This window comes from Dendrobates tinctorius, unplaced genomic scaffold, assembly GCF_039654945.1.
Source record: "Dendrobates tinctorius isolate UK_male_01 unplaced genomic scaffold, ASM3965494v1 ptg000051l, whole genome shotgun sequence".
NCBI lineage: Eukaryota > Metazoa > Chordata > Amphibia > Anura > Dendrobatidae > Dendrobates > Dendrobates tinctorius.
The window spans coordinates 1410609-1426012 of NW_027361719.1; the positions used below are offsets into that span (position 1 = coordinate 1410609).

General features: G+C 47.4%; 1 protein-coding gene across 1 annotated transcript in view; it reads right to left on the reverse strand.

The window, feature by feature from the left end:
• Positions 1-14838, reverse strand: part of VDR (vitamin D receptor) — a 251234-nt gene extending 236396 nt beyond the window's left edge. The window contains exon 1 of the mRNA XM_073576675.1: positions 14706-14838. The gene's annotated coding sequence lies outside the window, so the exon portion shown is untranslated. The remainder of the gene's footprint in view (positions 1-14705) is intronic.
• Between the last annotated feature and the right edge of the window lie 566 nt (positions 14839-15404).

A 15404-nucleotide genomic window follows, 5' to 3' on the forward strand; every position in this document is an offset into this window, starting at 1 on the left:
TTATGTGTGCGGAATTCACGCGATTCCGCACAAAGAATGGGCATGCTGCATATTTTTCCGCGAAGCGATTTTGCAGCGGAAAAATACGCAGCATTAGTACAGCATGTGCGGAATGCCATTGAATTCAATGGGCTGCTTATTTTATGCGTTTTTGCAGTGTTTTCGCGGCAAAAAATGCGGCAAAATTGCATAAAATCCGCGGGAATTCTGGACGTGTGCACACAGCCTTAAAATAAAGAAAACAGGTCAGTGTTATTGCTTTTGGCATATCTGAATGCTGTGTCAATCCATGCATATTAAGGAGAACCAAACAGGCTGCAATTAGTCATCACATGATCATTAAAAGTAGTTGTCCAAGGTGCTACTCCTACTCCCCCATCCCCCCTCTTCAACTTTTCCCCCTCCCTTCTGCTCCTTCCCTTCACTTCTTTTTCCCTGATTCTCTTTGGTTTATTTATCTCATTCTTTCCAACAAATATTGAAAGTTTATATAACTCTCTTGTTTGCAGTGATTGAGTTTTGTACACAAAAATTGCCTTTGTAAACTTTGCCAGAAGTACTTATTAATGCTCCTATTACTGATATGCAGAGGCAGATTATAATGAGGTCAATCTGGGCGGTAGCCCAGGGGCAAGTGGTGTGGGGGGGCCCACCAGTCCCAGGAAAATTGCCTCATTATATATAATCCGCCACCATAGCGCCACGCCCCCCCATTTACCGACCCCTTCCTCCCCCTCCCAGACCCACCAGCCACCGCAGCGCCAGCCCCTTACTAATAAATCCCTGCTCTGTGTGCACAGGACCTGTGATGAGGTCACAAGAGGGGAGGAGTCAGGGGTTACATGATCAGGGGCCTTTCAGTGGAGGCCCCTGATCATGTGACACCTGACTCCTCCCCTCCTGTGACCTCATCACAGGTCCTGTGCACACAGTCCCTCAATGTATTGTATGTGGGACTGCTGTTCTGGTTCTCATGGTGCTGGATGAGGGAATTATGTGTGGGGTCAGGAAGGGTTTACAGGGTGAATGGAGTCACGTGTGCGCGAGGTGTACGGAGCAGAGCCGCGAATGTGCAAGGTGTATGGAGCGGAGCTGAGCGTGTGCGACGTGTACGGAGCAGAGCCGCAAATGTGCGAGGTGTACGGAGCAGAGTTGCACGTGTACGAGATGTACGGAGCACAGCTGCGCGCGTACGAGGTGTATGGAGTGGAGCCGTGTGTGTATGAGGTGTACGGAGCGGAGCCGCGTGTGTGTACGAGGTGTACGGAGCGAAGCTGGGTGTGTGTACGAGGTGTACGGCGCAAAGCCGCATGTGTGTACGGAGCAAAGCCGCGTGTGTGTACGAGGTGTATGGAGCGGAGCTGAGCGTGTGCGACGTGTACGGAGCAGAGCTGCACGTGTACGAGGTGTACGAAGCACAGCTGCGCGCGTGTGAGGTGTATGGAGTGGAGCCGTGAGTGTATGAGGTGTACGGAGCGGAGCCGCGTCTGTGTACGAGGTGTACGGAGCGAAGCTGCGTGTGTGTACGAGGTGTACGGCGCAAAGCCGCATGTGTGTACGGAGCAAAGCCGCGTGTGTGTACGAGGTGTACGGAGCGGAGCCGCGTGTGTACGAGGTGTACGGAGCGAAGCCGCATGTGTGTACGGAGCAAAGCCGCGTGTGTACGAGGTGTACGAAGCGGAGCCGTCTGTGTACAAGGTGTACGGAACGGAGCCCTGTGTGTACAGAGCTGAGCCGTTTGTTTACGGAGTGGAGCCGCGCGTGTACGAGGTGTACGGAGCGGAGCATGTGTGCGCTGCCCGCATATATATATATTTACTTACTCCGACCCCTATATAAACCCTGCCCCTCCGACCGCCATCCACTTTCCCATGCTCCTGTTCCAATCCTGGGGTCTTTTTTGGTTCCCCCTTGGTCCTCCACATGCTGAACATCTGGGACATGACTAACATTGTGCAATGTGCGCTTGTTCGTCGCCAGATGCAGCGTCGTGTCCAGTGTGTGAGGAGACGGCGACTTGTCTGTGGTGTTAACCCCTCTGCTGACATGTTGGGCACAGCCTGTGACAAGGAGCATCTCTTCCTGTGTATCCGGCCACAGGCTGCATATCGGAGGCTGCTTCTTCTATCTGGGGAAGTTCATGAAGCAGAAGCCTCTGTGTGACTCATGTGAAGTAACTTGTCTGACAGGTCATGGGTCCAGATCAGCAGGTGATTGCAGACTATTAGCTGGTTTCGATGTTAGTACAGGTGAGTCAGGACTAAATGTTGGGTGGAAGCCTTCCAGTATTTGTAAGGCCTTGTGCACACGCTGAGTATTTGGTGAGTTTTTACCTCAGTATTTATAAGGCCTCATGCACACGCTGAGCATTTGGTGTTTTTTACCTCAGTATTTGTGAGGCCTCGTGCACACGTTGCGTATTTGCAGAGGTTTTTTTACCTCAGTATTTAACCCCTTCCCGCCCCTTGATGCACCGTATGCGTCATGACAACTAGTGACTTCCCGACCCCGTCACATGACCGGGGGGCCCACAGAGTCTGAACAGCCCGGGGCCCTGGCTACCCTTAATCCACCCCTGCTGATATGGCTCCTTTCTCAAACACTGTTTGTTACATTTAAATCTTTTCAATAAAAAGAACATTGAGAAAAGTAGTTGTCCAGGACTGACATACATACCAAAGACCAGACAACAAAACTACTAAACATAAACCGCCCTTAAGGATACCAAATCAGAAAACAACCCAAGTAATAAAGATCTCAAAACTGTTTTCAATACAACACAGAGAAAATTTGGGGCTGTCCGCGAATTTTGGTCCAATTGTCCACTTTTACTTTCTAAATGTTCAAGTTTATGTCAGAGACACCGCACTACACTTGCTCATAGAGCCAGTGCGCGTGTCCTGAGTACAGAAGCAGTGCTAAGAGTTACCTGGGAAGCAGGGCAGCAGAGGTGACAATGCGTGCTACAAGCTAATAGTGTCAGGGTCCAGTCAGCGCTGGAAAGTAAGGAGGCACGGGACCTGCGGACACTGACAATGAACAAGCTTGCACGGGACCTATGGTCATGTGACTGCAAGGGGGCGTGGCTTAGGGTCCTGCTTTCAGATATGACAGTACAACTCAGAGTCAGGCAAAACGGAGGTCACAACAGTACGGGCAAACGGAGTACAGGAGGGACAAACAGACGGGAGGTCAGACAAAGCCAAAGGTCATACACAGGATCACAGTACAGTACCAGGGATGAGACAGAGCGGATAATCAGGGCCAAGCAGAGATCAAAACCAAACAGACATAGGAGGTACCAGGCAGAATCCAAAGCGATATCCAGGGAACAGACCGAGTCATACACAGAGAATCAAGCAACCAGAACACAGCACAAACACACTCAGGGGTCACCACACAATGCCAAGGGCAAGAGTATAACTGACAGGGATGGGAGCGTCCTGAAGCTATAAGAAGCCTCCCCAGAACCAGGGAGAGGCCACAATCATAGCCCCAGGTGTGCAGGTAAGCCTGCATCAGGATCACAACCTTTAACCCCAGAAATGCCAGTCATCAGCACTGGTTCCAAACATTAACCCCACGTGTGCGAGTCAAACCCGCACTGAGATCATGACAGTTTATTAATCTTTTGGATAGATCGACAACGCTGTAGTTGTTCAATAATCAAATTAATCAACAAAAATAAAAATTTTGACTAATTGTGCACATGTTGTACATTCGGAGTACGAAGTAGAAGAAATCATAAGAGATTACAAATTTTGACTGTACATTAACATAAGTCTATAGACTTCTTACAAACAGAAGTTTTCTAAACTTTCCGTATTTCTGTTACAAAAGCTGAAAGCAGATAATAGGAACATTTCACTTATGTCTTCATTTAAAATTCAATGTATAGAAATAGAGAGAATCTCCAAACCATAGCTCTCAGAGTTATCATCATTATCCGAAAATGGCAGTACGTTGATTTTAGATACAGTATACGGTATTCTGAAAGTGCACAGATATCGTATGAAGCATTTACTTTTTTAAAGATGATGTACTTTTAAAGTTTGTTTTCACTGGGAAGTATTTGTACTTCTAAGAGAAACAGTAAGTATATTATAAGAAAAAAAAAGTTTGGTACAGTGTTAGGCCGGTTTCTCACATCCTGATAGTTCCGGTACCGGAAAAAACGGTGCCGGAGAAATCAGTGTCCGTGTGTGTACTACGTGGGACACATGTGTGGCAACCATGTGCCACCCGTGTGCCGCATCAGTACCACACGGACAGCCACCGGGGAAGAAGCGCTACTGTAAGCGCTGTTCCCCGGTGGCAGGTGCTGAACGCGGCTTTCATCCATTCTCCCCTGCTCTGCCGCGATCAGCGCGAGCAGAGGAGAATGAATGAATGTAAAACTGATCTGCTGTGACCTCAGGACCGAGGAAGAATGCAAGTGATGAGGTCACGGCAGTTCAAGCTATGTCACTGTGAACTCATCACTTGAATTCTCCCACGGTCTTGAGGTCACAGGAGTTGATGCCGGCAGTGAGCACAGACTCAGTGATGTCACCACTAGTTACTGAGACTGTGCCCGCTGCTTCTCATTCATTCCCCAATAGTTTACAGACGGAGCGGTCGCATTAGCACAGTACATTCCCCAGATATGGATTACGCCGTGGGACTGAACGCCGGACAGGTATGGAATATTCCTGGTTTATTATTTTATTTTTTTGCAGGAGAAAGAGGGCGTCGCTTGGATTAGCAGTATAATAAAGATGTCAAAACTGTGTGGTGTGTGATTTCATTTTTTCTTACTGTGTGGTGTTTATTTAACCCTTTACCAACTATAGGATTAGTAATGGATAGGTGTTTTATTGACACCTCTCCATTACTTAGCCGTAGGCTCGATGTCACCTTATAATAGGAATGTGACATTAACCCCACTTGCCACCGCTACAGGGCAAGTGGTAAGAGCAGAGCAAAGCTCCAGAATAGATACGCCTTTTCAGGGAAGCTGCGGGCTGCTGTTTTTAGGTTGGGGGGGCCCATAACCATCGCCTCTTACCAGCCTGAGAATAGCAGTCCGCACCTGTGAGTTTTGCCGGGATGGTTTAAAAACATAGGGGGAACCCATGTCGGGTTTTTCATTCATTCATTCTCCTATGCTCGCCAGCAGAGCAGGGGAGAATGACAGCCGCGTTCAGCACCTGCCGCCGGGGAACAGTGGCTTACAGTAGTGTTACTTCCCCGGCAGCCGTCTGTGCACACGGAGGACAGTGTGCACTGTTCTCCGTGTGCAGCACGTTTTGCGGCCCGTGTGTCCGGGTGAAAACGGACATGTCTGCGTGTTTTGCACACGGACACACGGTCCGTGAAAACACGCTGATATGTGCATAGACCCATTCATTTGCATGGGTCTACGTGTGTCAGTGTCTCCGGTACAGAAAACTGTCACTACACATACCGGAGACACTGACGTGTGAAACCGGCCTTAGCCAGTTGAAAAAAGGTTCTTCTCAGTGGGAAAAACACAATAATTATGCTGTAGTTATGATACCTAACTAAAATAAAATCAATGATGCTACAAATCCAGCTTTTGAGACTTCTTAGGTCTCTTTGTCAGGCATGGTACCACAAAGAATCTGAAATATCACAAATATATACACAAAAAAGCAGAGATGAGGCATAATAATGCGTAAATTAATTTTTCCACGTGTTTTAAAGCATACAGTATAATCACCTATGAACTCTGTAACCTTATATCGCTTTTTTATTGTTTTTTTTTCTAATGCTATAATCCAGAGCTACAGTGTGGGATTTGTCAGGGTCTCCTAAAGCTATGTTCCCATGGTAAGCTTACGGTGAGTTTTTGATATTGCAGATTTTCTGCACCATTTCTGCACCCATTAAGTAAATTCTTTGGAGTGCATTTGGAGCGCCCGCCAGGGCCGTGGGGATACTCGGTACCGGGCCGGTTCTTAAGGGGATGTGTCACGGCAGCAGTGACCCGGTCCGTGGCCCTGGGCGTCCAATGACAAATGAAGATGATAGGGTAATAAAGTTTATATGACAGAATTCATGACGCCACCTGTAGTACTCGGCAAGTAAGGTGTTAGCTTACACTGCAGATTCAGTCCACTGGGGTGATTGTTGATGCAGCAGAGTGGGTACAGCTCTCCACAGGCAGAGCTATTCCCCAGGGCAGTTATGGTGTTGGAAATAATGGTGGTTGTAGTGCAGGGCAAGTGACGCAGTAATAAATTGGAGGACACAGCGGGGTGCAGTCTTCACAGGTTTTACTCATAGTTTCGATGTTACAATCCCCAGCCGGGGTGCTGTGTCCTTGGGGTCCGTGGTCGAGTCAGATCCCAGGTAAATTGGGGTACACCGTATCAGAACCCCCTTTCAGATGTTCCTTTCCTGGCCATCTCCCTACGCTGGCTACCACCTCTCCTGCCCCGCGCCTTCACACAAGTGTCCCAAGCCAGCAGACTCAGATCTTGTCGTGCGACGTTGGTCAGACCCCTGGATCCTATATGTCTGCTTTTTCAGCGAATGTGTGTGGATGTGGCTGTAGCACTTGCAATGTCTACCGCCTCCGGATTTCTAGCTGAGTCCTTAGTTTCTCCACTAGCTGGAGCCGGTCCCCTCACCGCGACCTGGTCCCTCCACCTGACTACGGTCTGCATGGATATGGGCCCCACGGATGGACGGCTCACTATCCATGCCCCTAGGACCTCTTCTTCCTCTACTTCTAGAGTTTCTCCCTCTCTCTATTAATTCAGTCTGGAGACAAGTGGCACTCCGCTTCGATCTCCTCATCCGACTCCTTCTTCACTGACTGTCTGTCTCCTACCTCTCCCTCCAACAGACTGCTCTCTGGACTCTCAGACCACAGCTTACCAAACTCTGACTCCTCCCCTCTGTAGCGACTGAACCCTCTGGGGCGACACACATACTTTTTTACATGCGTTTTTATCATGTATTTGACGCTGTAGTTTTTGGTCTCTTTTTAGTGTGTCATGTTTTTAACAAAGCTGCGTTGTTTTTGATACTTTGATACTTCTTCCTTGGCGTTGACAAAATTTCATGTATTTTTAGTGCAATTCCAAAGCAGAAATGCTCTTAAAACCCATGTGATTTTTTTTTACATTTGGATAGATTGCATCCAGTGCAGAATCTATGGAGAAAATCTGCGTATAAGCCCATGTTCCCATGATGAGCTTTGGTGAGTTTTTGAGGCTGCAGAATTTCTGCACCTATTGCTTAAATTAGGTTATTTGCATTTTTTCATTGAGTTTTAGGGGTATGTGCACACGTTGCGGATTCGTCTGTGGATCTGCAGCGGATAGGCCCTGCGGATCCACAGCAGTTTTCCCAAGGGATGTACAGTACCATGTTATCCTATGGAAAAAAACGCTGTGCATATGCTGCGGAAAAATCCGCGCGGAAACACTGCGGTTTATTTTCCGCAGCATGTCAATTCTTTGTGCGGATTCCTCAGCGTTTTTACACCTATTCCATTCTAGGAATCCGCAGGTGTAAAAACGCAGGCGAAATCAGCACTAAATCTGTTAGAAATCCGCAGGTAAAACGCAGGCATTTTGACCTGCAGATTCTGCAGATTCCGCATGGAAAAATCCGCAGACGAATCCGCAACGTGTGCATATACCCTTAGTGTTTACGTTGTTTTTCTCATTTTTGACGCTACGTTATTTTGTCTCTGTTTGGTGTGTCTTTCTTTAAATAAAGCGGCTTTGTTTTTGATACTTATTGGTTTTTTGCTTTGACAAAAGTTTAATTCTATAGTTAGGTGCGGGTTTATAAGCATTTTTGATGGGTTTCCATGGCGGAAACACACTCAAAATTCATGTGCGTTTTTTTTTTTTGCTGCAGATTTTCCGCATCTAATGTAAGTCTATGGAGAAAATCTGCACAGAAAACTGAGAGTGTCCGCAAGAAACATTGGCATGCTGCGGATTTGAAACACGCACTGCAGGTCAGTTTACTCAGTGTTAAGAAGAAGCACAATCCCATCCAGTGTGCTAGAAATGTAAGAAACTGCATTTTCGAAGCAAAAACACACAGCGTCAAAAACGTACCAAAAGCTCGTTGTGGGACTGTACCCTAACTCACCACATTGTACACAAAATTGACATGTTACGGATTTGATACACGCACTACAGTGTATGCATCGTAAAAAAAGCACAGTGGGTATGAGATTTACTGAGGTTACTATGGGGGCACTTCCTCTCTGAAAATCATCGAATGGTTCTCATCAGATGGCACCTATCACCGAGCGGGATTGTTAAGGCCTGTTTCACACTTCAGTTGTTTGATGTCAGTTGCAAACCGCCAAAGTGTGAACTAACGGATCCATTTCCGCTTTGTAACAAACGGATGCACCGGATCCGTTTTCTTGGCGGATCTGCTGCAGCTGCTAAGTGCAGGAAATTTAAAGGAACAGTGGTCTGGAAAAGTAGAGAGAGAGAGGGAGAGAGGGGGGAGGGAGAGAGAGAGAAATTTTCGCAGCTTCCAGACTGCCATTTAGGGTTAAAATGCATGCAAGGAAAAATCGGCCGGGCATGCGTAGTTTAAAGGAAGTTAAGATCCTTGATTCCGCCTAAAGATAATTGAGGGGGCACCCCATTATATAAGATTTATCTGACTTTGCCTACTTGGATTGGGAAGGCACCTGAGCTGTATATTAGTGGCGGGCCATAAGGGATTTTCTCTATATATGACACCTTTAATAGGCTGTTGTACTGCCAGCACATGAGGATAACATCAGTATCTGATACATCAGTCTTTGAGGTCATATACCATCCAAGAGGGATCTCTCCAGGAATGATACCCCCATCCTAGTGATGACTTTTTTTGTATCAGTAGATCACGAGTACTGTATGGATCAACCTCCCGTTGTTATTCTAAATTCACCTTTTTTTAGGCTCCTGGATAATAACATTTATATAGGAAGTGTAAGATCTAATCTTGATTATACCACTTGTTTCCTCATATTACAGAGTGCAATGGGGTGAGAAAGGTCAGCCGCCAACGAGTGGGGGCGCCATCTGCGCAGGTTTAGGGTGCCAACCTCCACTGCTAGGTAGGAGAGAAATTAAGGAATAATAATAGGGATAAATTATATTCCCACTTGGTTTTATATGTGATTATTGTCACGTTGGTATTGATTAATTTCTTTTTTTTTATAGTGTTTTAATTAATGAATTAAAAGGTATATTTTAATAACTTTTCATGGTACAATAATTGGCTGTGATTTGGTTGGAATAAGTTTGTACCCCAATATCTGATATACAGTGATTTTTTTTTCTGCATGTCTAGTTTTTACTGGTAGCATCGACTGCAATATGTCCTCTACATATGCTCAATGATAACATCCGTGTGTCATCTGTGTGACACGTACCGGCGTCTGGTAAAAGCAGTACAGTTAGTGCTGTTCCCAGACACCGGGTGCTGAATCGGTCTCTCATCATCGTCGCCTGGTCCCACTGCAATCTGCGTGACCAGACGACTCTGATGAGACTTGTAGTGAGCAACTGCAGTTTTGGGGGCACTGGATGGCCGATGTTCTTAGTTTGGGAGGGGGCCAGTATCCATGGCCCCTTCCCAGCCTATTAATATTTCCCCACAGCTGTCTATTTAGCCTTTTATGTGTTGTAAATCAACATATAAAAAATATACATGACCAAATAAAATTTCTGATCATGATTACTGCAGTGCATCTATAAAACGCCATCTTGGAGGAGGAATATTTTTTTCCTTCTCCAGTAAGATGGCGCCGCCAGCGCATGCGCAGTAGCAGCTATCATATCACAGCTGTATACACCGATAACTGCTACTGCGCAGGCGCTGCGGGCCCCATTTTCAAATTGATTCTTTTTTTTCTAGCTGAATAATATGAAGAAAATGTATTATTGGCACATGAAACATGCAACTATGCTGCAAAGCAGGTGCCATGGTTGGCACCTGCCTGCAGAAGTTTTTTTGTTCTTTTTTTAAGCATGTACAAATATTCATTATGTAAACTAGGGGGCAGCAGTCTGCATTATGAATAGCTAAGCAGAGCACCACATGAAGACCCCCCACAGGCCGCCCCGGAGCACGAGCACATCATTAACTCAAAATTGAAAATAAAGATTAAAGAACAAACAAAAAATGGATTTCACCAACCAAGGTATCATTATAATCAGTATCTCCAACAAAGTGTTAATCCGCACAGCCGGGAAACTCATTCATTGCACTAATAGCTGTGTAAGCTGGTACTGCAAATATGCGTACTATAGGAAGTGCTCCATAAACCGGGGTGCCACTCCAAAACAATTAGTCACAGCGGCTACACAAAAAAATAAAGCGGATGGTACTCACCAGTTAAAATCTTCTTTATTCCAATACTTTAAAACATTGGCATAGGGAGGATGGGAGCGGGAGTGGAAATGACGACAGCCGTTTCGCACTGCAGTAGCACTTCTACTGGACTCTCCTGTGAGACCAGTAGAAGCGCTACTGCAGTGCGAAACGGCTGTCGTCATTTCCACTCCCGCTCCCATCCTCCCTATGCCAATGTTTTAAAGTATTGGAATAAAGAAGGTTTTAACCGGTGAGTGCCATCTGTTTTCTTTTTTGGTGTAATCATTATAATCAGTATAACGGCGCCGACCTGACACTGTCTGTAGGTTACTGTGCACAATCCTGCTGACAGGTTCCCTTTAAGCAATGTTTTACCTGAGAGAATCATTTGCGATCTCCTGCTGTCCTGTCTGTATACTCTCTTTGTCGTCCTCCCTGCCCAGGAGCTGTGGTGTGATCAGACCATGTCCCTGTACGGTCAGACACAGCCATTACACAGCACAGGGGCACATTTATAAGATTATCTCAGCACAGGAACATTTTATTTAAACACATCTAATTGTGGAAATTATTATTATTATTATTATTATTATTATTATTATTATTATTATTCAAAGATCTATTGATTAAAATTAACTTTGTTGGTTGGAAAACCCCTTTAAGCTGACAACTTGATGCGTCCCTACCGTCTGTGATTGTCAAATCACTGTTGTCAGGCACATACGCTTAGGCGGTATGCATCCGACAATGTGTACAGTCAGGATAGATGCCAAGGCATCCGTCCACCATAGGGACCCCTTGTAAAGAAACGTATATATCACATGGTATGTGTTATTTTGCAGTGGCCCTGCATTACAGAATGCTGTAGATAAGCCCCTGATGTCGGTGCCGGCAGCTCATATTTGAAAAAAGGGGTGACAGATTCCCTTTAATCGCAAGTGGGAGAGAACCCTAATTCTTTTAGCCAGAATAAAACTTGTGACTGTTATATGTGGCTTCCGGTCAGTCAGAAGTTGTGGTCAGAAGATGGCGACACGGGACTTGACTGGCTCCGGGAAGAGCTACACACAGCAGCCGGTAAGTATATGACCAGGGGCAGTCAACTTACATTAGTAAAATTAAAAAAAAACGCTGGAGAGGTGATTCAAACTCCAGACATAATGGCAGAAAATAAATACCATAAACCCTAATATAACCAGCCCCCTTAAAGTAGTCAAATACAGACCCTTTGGAAAAGATAACTTATAGCTTGTTGGGGGTCAAACCGCTGGGACCTGCACCGATTGGCAGAACGGGCACTTTTTATGCCCGTTATTGTATATGCCCAACCGCAACTTACCGTTATTTATTCCCTTATTTCAGCAGCTCCATAGAAAATAAGTTATCACCTATCCACAGGGTAGACAATAACTTATCTTCACTGAATCACTGGATAGCCCCATTAAATACAGACATCAGAACCGACTATTTCTAAATAAACACAACCCCCCCACCGTGCCCTGACCAGATTATTCACAAACTAGACCCCCAGACAAATCTCTCAACCAAAATACTAAATAAAGACCCCAATCAGACTATACTAATCTAGACCCCCCGGCCAGACTATGCCTAAAAATATACTCCAGAGCTGAATACCCTTAAATACAGAGCCCCGAACAGACAATTCTTAAGCAGACCACTCCTCCCCCCCGAACAAACTAATAAACAGAGGCTTCCATACCGGACTATTCCCAAAATACAGACTCCAGAGCAGTCTACCCCAAAATACAGACCTCAGCTGGGATTACCCCTGAATGCAGATCCCTGAACAGACTACCCCAAAATACACTCCCAATGAGATTACCTCTAAATACAGACCCCAGACGAGACTACCCCTAAATTCAGACCCCAGATCAGACTACCCCTAAATACAGAACCCCAGATGAGACTACTTCTAAATACAGACCCCAGACGAGGCTACACCTAAGTAAAGACCCCCAGAGGAGACTACCCCTAAATTCAGACCCCAGATCAGAGACTACCCCTAAATACACACCTCCACAGATGAGACTACCTCTAAATTCAGACCCCAGATCAGACTACCCCTAAATTCAGACCCCAGATCAGACTACCTCTAAATACAGACTACCCGTAAATACAGACCCCAGACGAGACTACCCCTAAATACAGACTACCCCTAAATACAGACTCCAGATGAGACTACCCCTAAATACAGACTACCCCTAAATACAGACTCCAGATGAGACTACCCCTAAATACAGACCTCAGACGAGACTACTCTAAATACAGACCCCCAGATCAGACTACCCCTAAATTCAGACCCCAGATCAGACTACCTCTAAATACAGACTACCTGTAAATACAGACCCCAGACGAGACTACCCCTAAAGACAGACTCCAGATGAGACTACCCCTAAATACAGACCTCAGATGAGACTACCCTAAATACAGACCCCAAGATGAGACTACCACTAAATTCAGACCCCAGACGAGACTACCCCTAAATACAGACTACCCCTAAATTCAGACCCCAGATCAGATTACCTCTAAATACAGACCTCAGACGAGACTACCCTAAATACAGACTCCCAGATGAGACTACCCCTAAATTCAGACCTCAGACGAGACTACCCTAAATACAGACTCCCAGATGAGACTACCCCTAAGTTCAGACCCCAGATCAGACTACCCCTAAATACAGACCCCAGACGAGACTTCCCCTAAATACAGACCCCAGATCAGACTATCCCTAAATACAGATCCCAGATGAGACTACCACTAAATTCAGACTCCAGATCAGACTACCCCTAAAAACAGACCCCATATCAGACTACCCCTAAATTCAGATGCCAGACGAGACTATCCCTAAATGCAGACCCCCAGATCAGACTACCCCTAAGTACAAACCCCAGATGAGACTACCTCTAAATTCAGACCCACAAATCAGACTACCCCTAGAAACAGACCCCCAGATCAGACGCCCAGATAAGACTACCCCTAATTACAGACCCCCAGATAAGATTACCCCTAAATACAGACACCCAGACAAGACTACCCCTAAATACAGACCCCAAGCTAAGACTATTCCTAAACACACTTCCCCGACCAAACTGCTAAATCCAGACACCAGATCAGTCTATGCCTAAAATCCAGACCCCAGAGCAGAAGTGCATATATATACCCTTGCCTACTCCTGCGCTCCCCTCACTTTCTAGTGGCACAGTAAAATCACATCCCAGTGCCGGACATTGCCAGTGGCAGTGCCCAGAATTAGTGAGAATGGTGACTTGAGCAATTTTGTCTGACATCTCCCCTTTTAATGGTCATTGAATTACAATCTCCATAAAGTCAGCGCAGAACAAAAAAGTCAAAAGTAATATAAACGGACAAAAAAACCTAATAGATGGAAATGCGTCGGACAGATGAGACATTTCTGGGGAGAAAAGTGCAGGTGGGGATGGTGCCCCTGTGCAGGTGGGGATGGCGCCCCGGTGGGGATGGCGACCCTGTGCAGGTGGGGATGGCGCCCCGGTGGGGATGGCGACCCTGTGCAGGTGGGGATGGCGCCCTGGTGGGGATGACGCCTCTTTGCAGGTGGGGATGGTGCCTCTTTGCAGGTGGGGATGGTGCCTCTTTGCAGGTGGGGATGGCGCCTCTTTGCAGGTGGGGATGGCGACCCTGTGCAGGTGGGGATGGCGCTCCAGTGGGGATGGCGCCCCTGTGCAGGTGGGGATGGTGCACCGGTGAGAATGGCGCCCCTGTGCAGGTGGGGAAGGCGCCTCTTTGCAGGTGGGGATGGCGCCTCTTTGCAGGTGGGGATGGCGCCCCTGTGCAGGTGGGGATGGCGCTCCAGTGGGGATGGCGACCCTGTGCAGGTGGGAATGGTGCACCGGTGAGAATGGCGCCCCTGTGCAGGTGGGGATGGTGCACCGGTGAGAATGGCGCCCCTGTGCAGGTGGGGATGGTGCACCGGTGAGAATGGCGCCCCTGTGCAGGTGGGGAAGGCGCCCCTGTACCCTGTAGCAGCTCTCTGGTCCTGACACAAGTTCTCTCTGGGATTTCTACATTAGAGATGTCCCACAACAGAGACCTCTGCGGACGTCTCAGGGCTGATGAGTAGGTGACAGAGCGGCTGTAGAAGTGACAGCAGCACCTTGTATCATGGAGGAGCCGGCAGGCTGAGCGCACTACTACTCCCAGCACACACCTCCCTGCCATACATGCTGCCTCGCACCAGCCGCATCCAGTTACTACAAGCTCTGGACATAGGAAGAAGTGAATGTCAGTGACAGTAACGTGTCTGTGCCCGGAGCAGAGGCAGTCCCCGGTACTCAGTGCTGTAGTTAGGGCATTACCTTGTTGTCCGGACCCCACGGCTCCTGCGCCCTCTGTACACGCAGCTTCCAGTCACAGGAACTGGGGGAAAACACATGAAAGGACGTGACAAGTTTCCCCGGCCGGGAGGAGAGAGGGGAATGTCCCGGAGTGGGAGGAGGCAGCAGCTGACAGCACGGTCCGTGCCCCAGTCACAGGCAGCACTGTCACCGGTGGGGCGGGGCTGCACGGATTAACCCTTCACTGCGTGGCAAGCACTGGAGGCTCGGCTCACTACTCATAAACACTCGCAGTCACTGGGGCTTCTGCCGGGGGTCTGCGAGCTGTGTGTATATGTATTTATGCAGGCATCGTCCGATGGGACTACAAGCTACATTGCTACATTGACAGTGACTGAGTGACACATAGGCTACTTTCACACATCCGTTTTTTTTTAAATCCGGCACGAAGCGGCGAAAATTGTGAAAACCTGATCCGTAATTGGATCCGGTTTTTTCACATAGAATGTAATGATTGCCGCATCGTGCCGGATGGACATGCGGCGCCTCCGGGTTTTACCGGATACGGCAAACATGCGCCGTCCGGCGTCTGCAAAAAACGTTGGCTGCAACGTTTTTTTGCAGCGCCAGACCGGCTTTTTCAACAGCGCATGCCCGGGCACTGTAAGTTTTAACCCCACAAGTGCCCGGCGCGCATCTCTCTCTCTCTCCCCCTCCCCT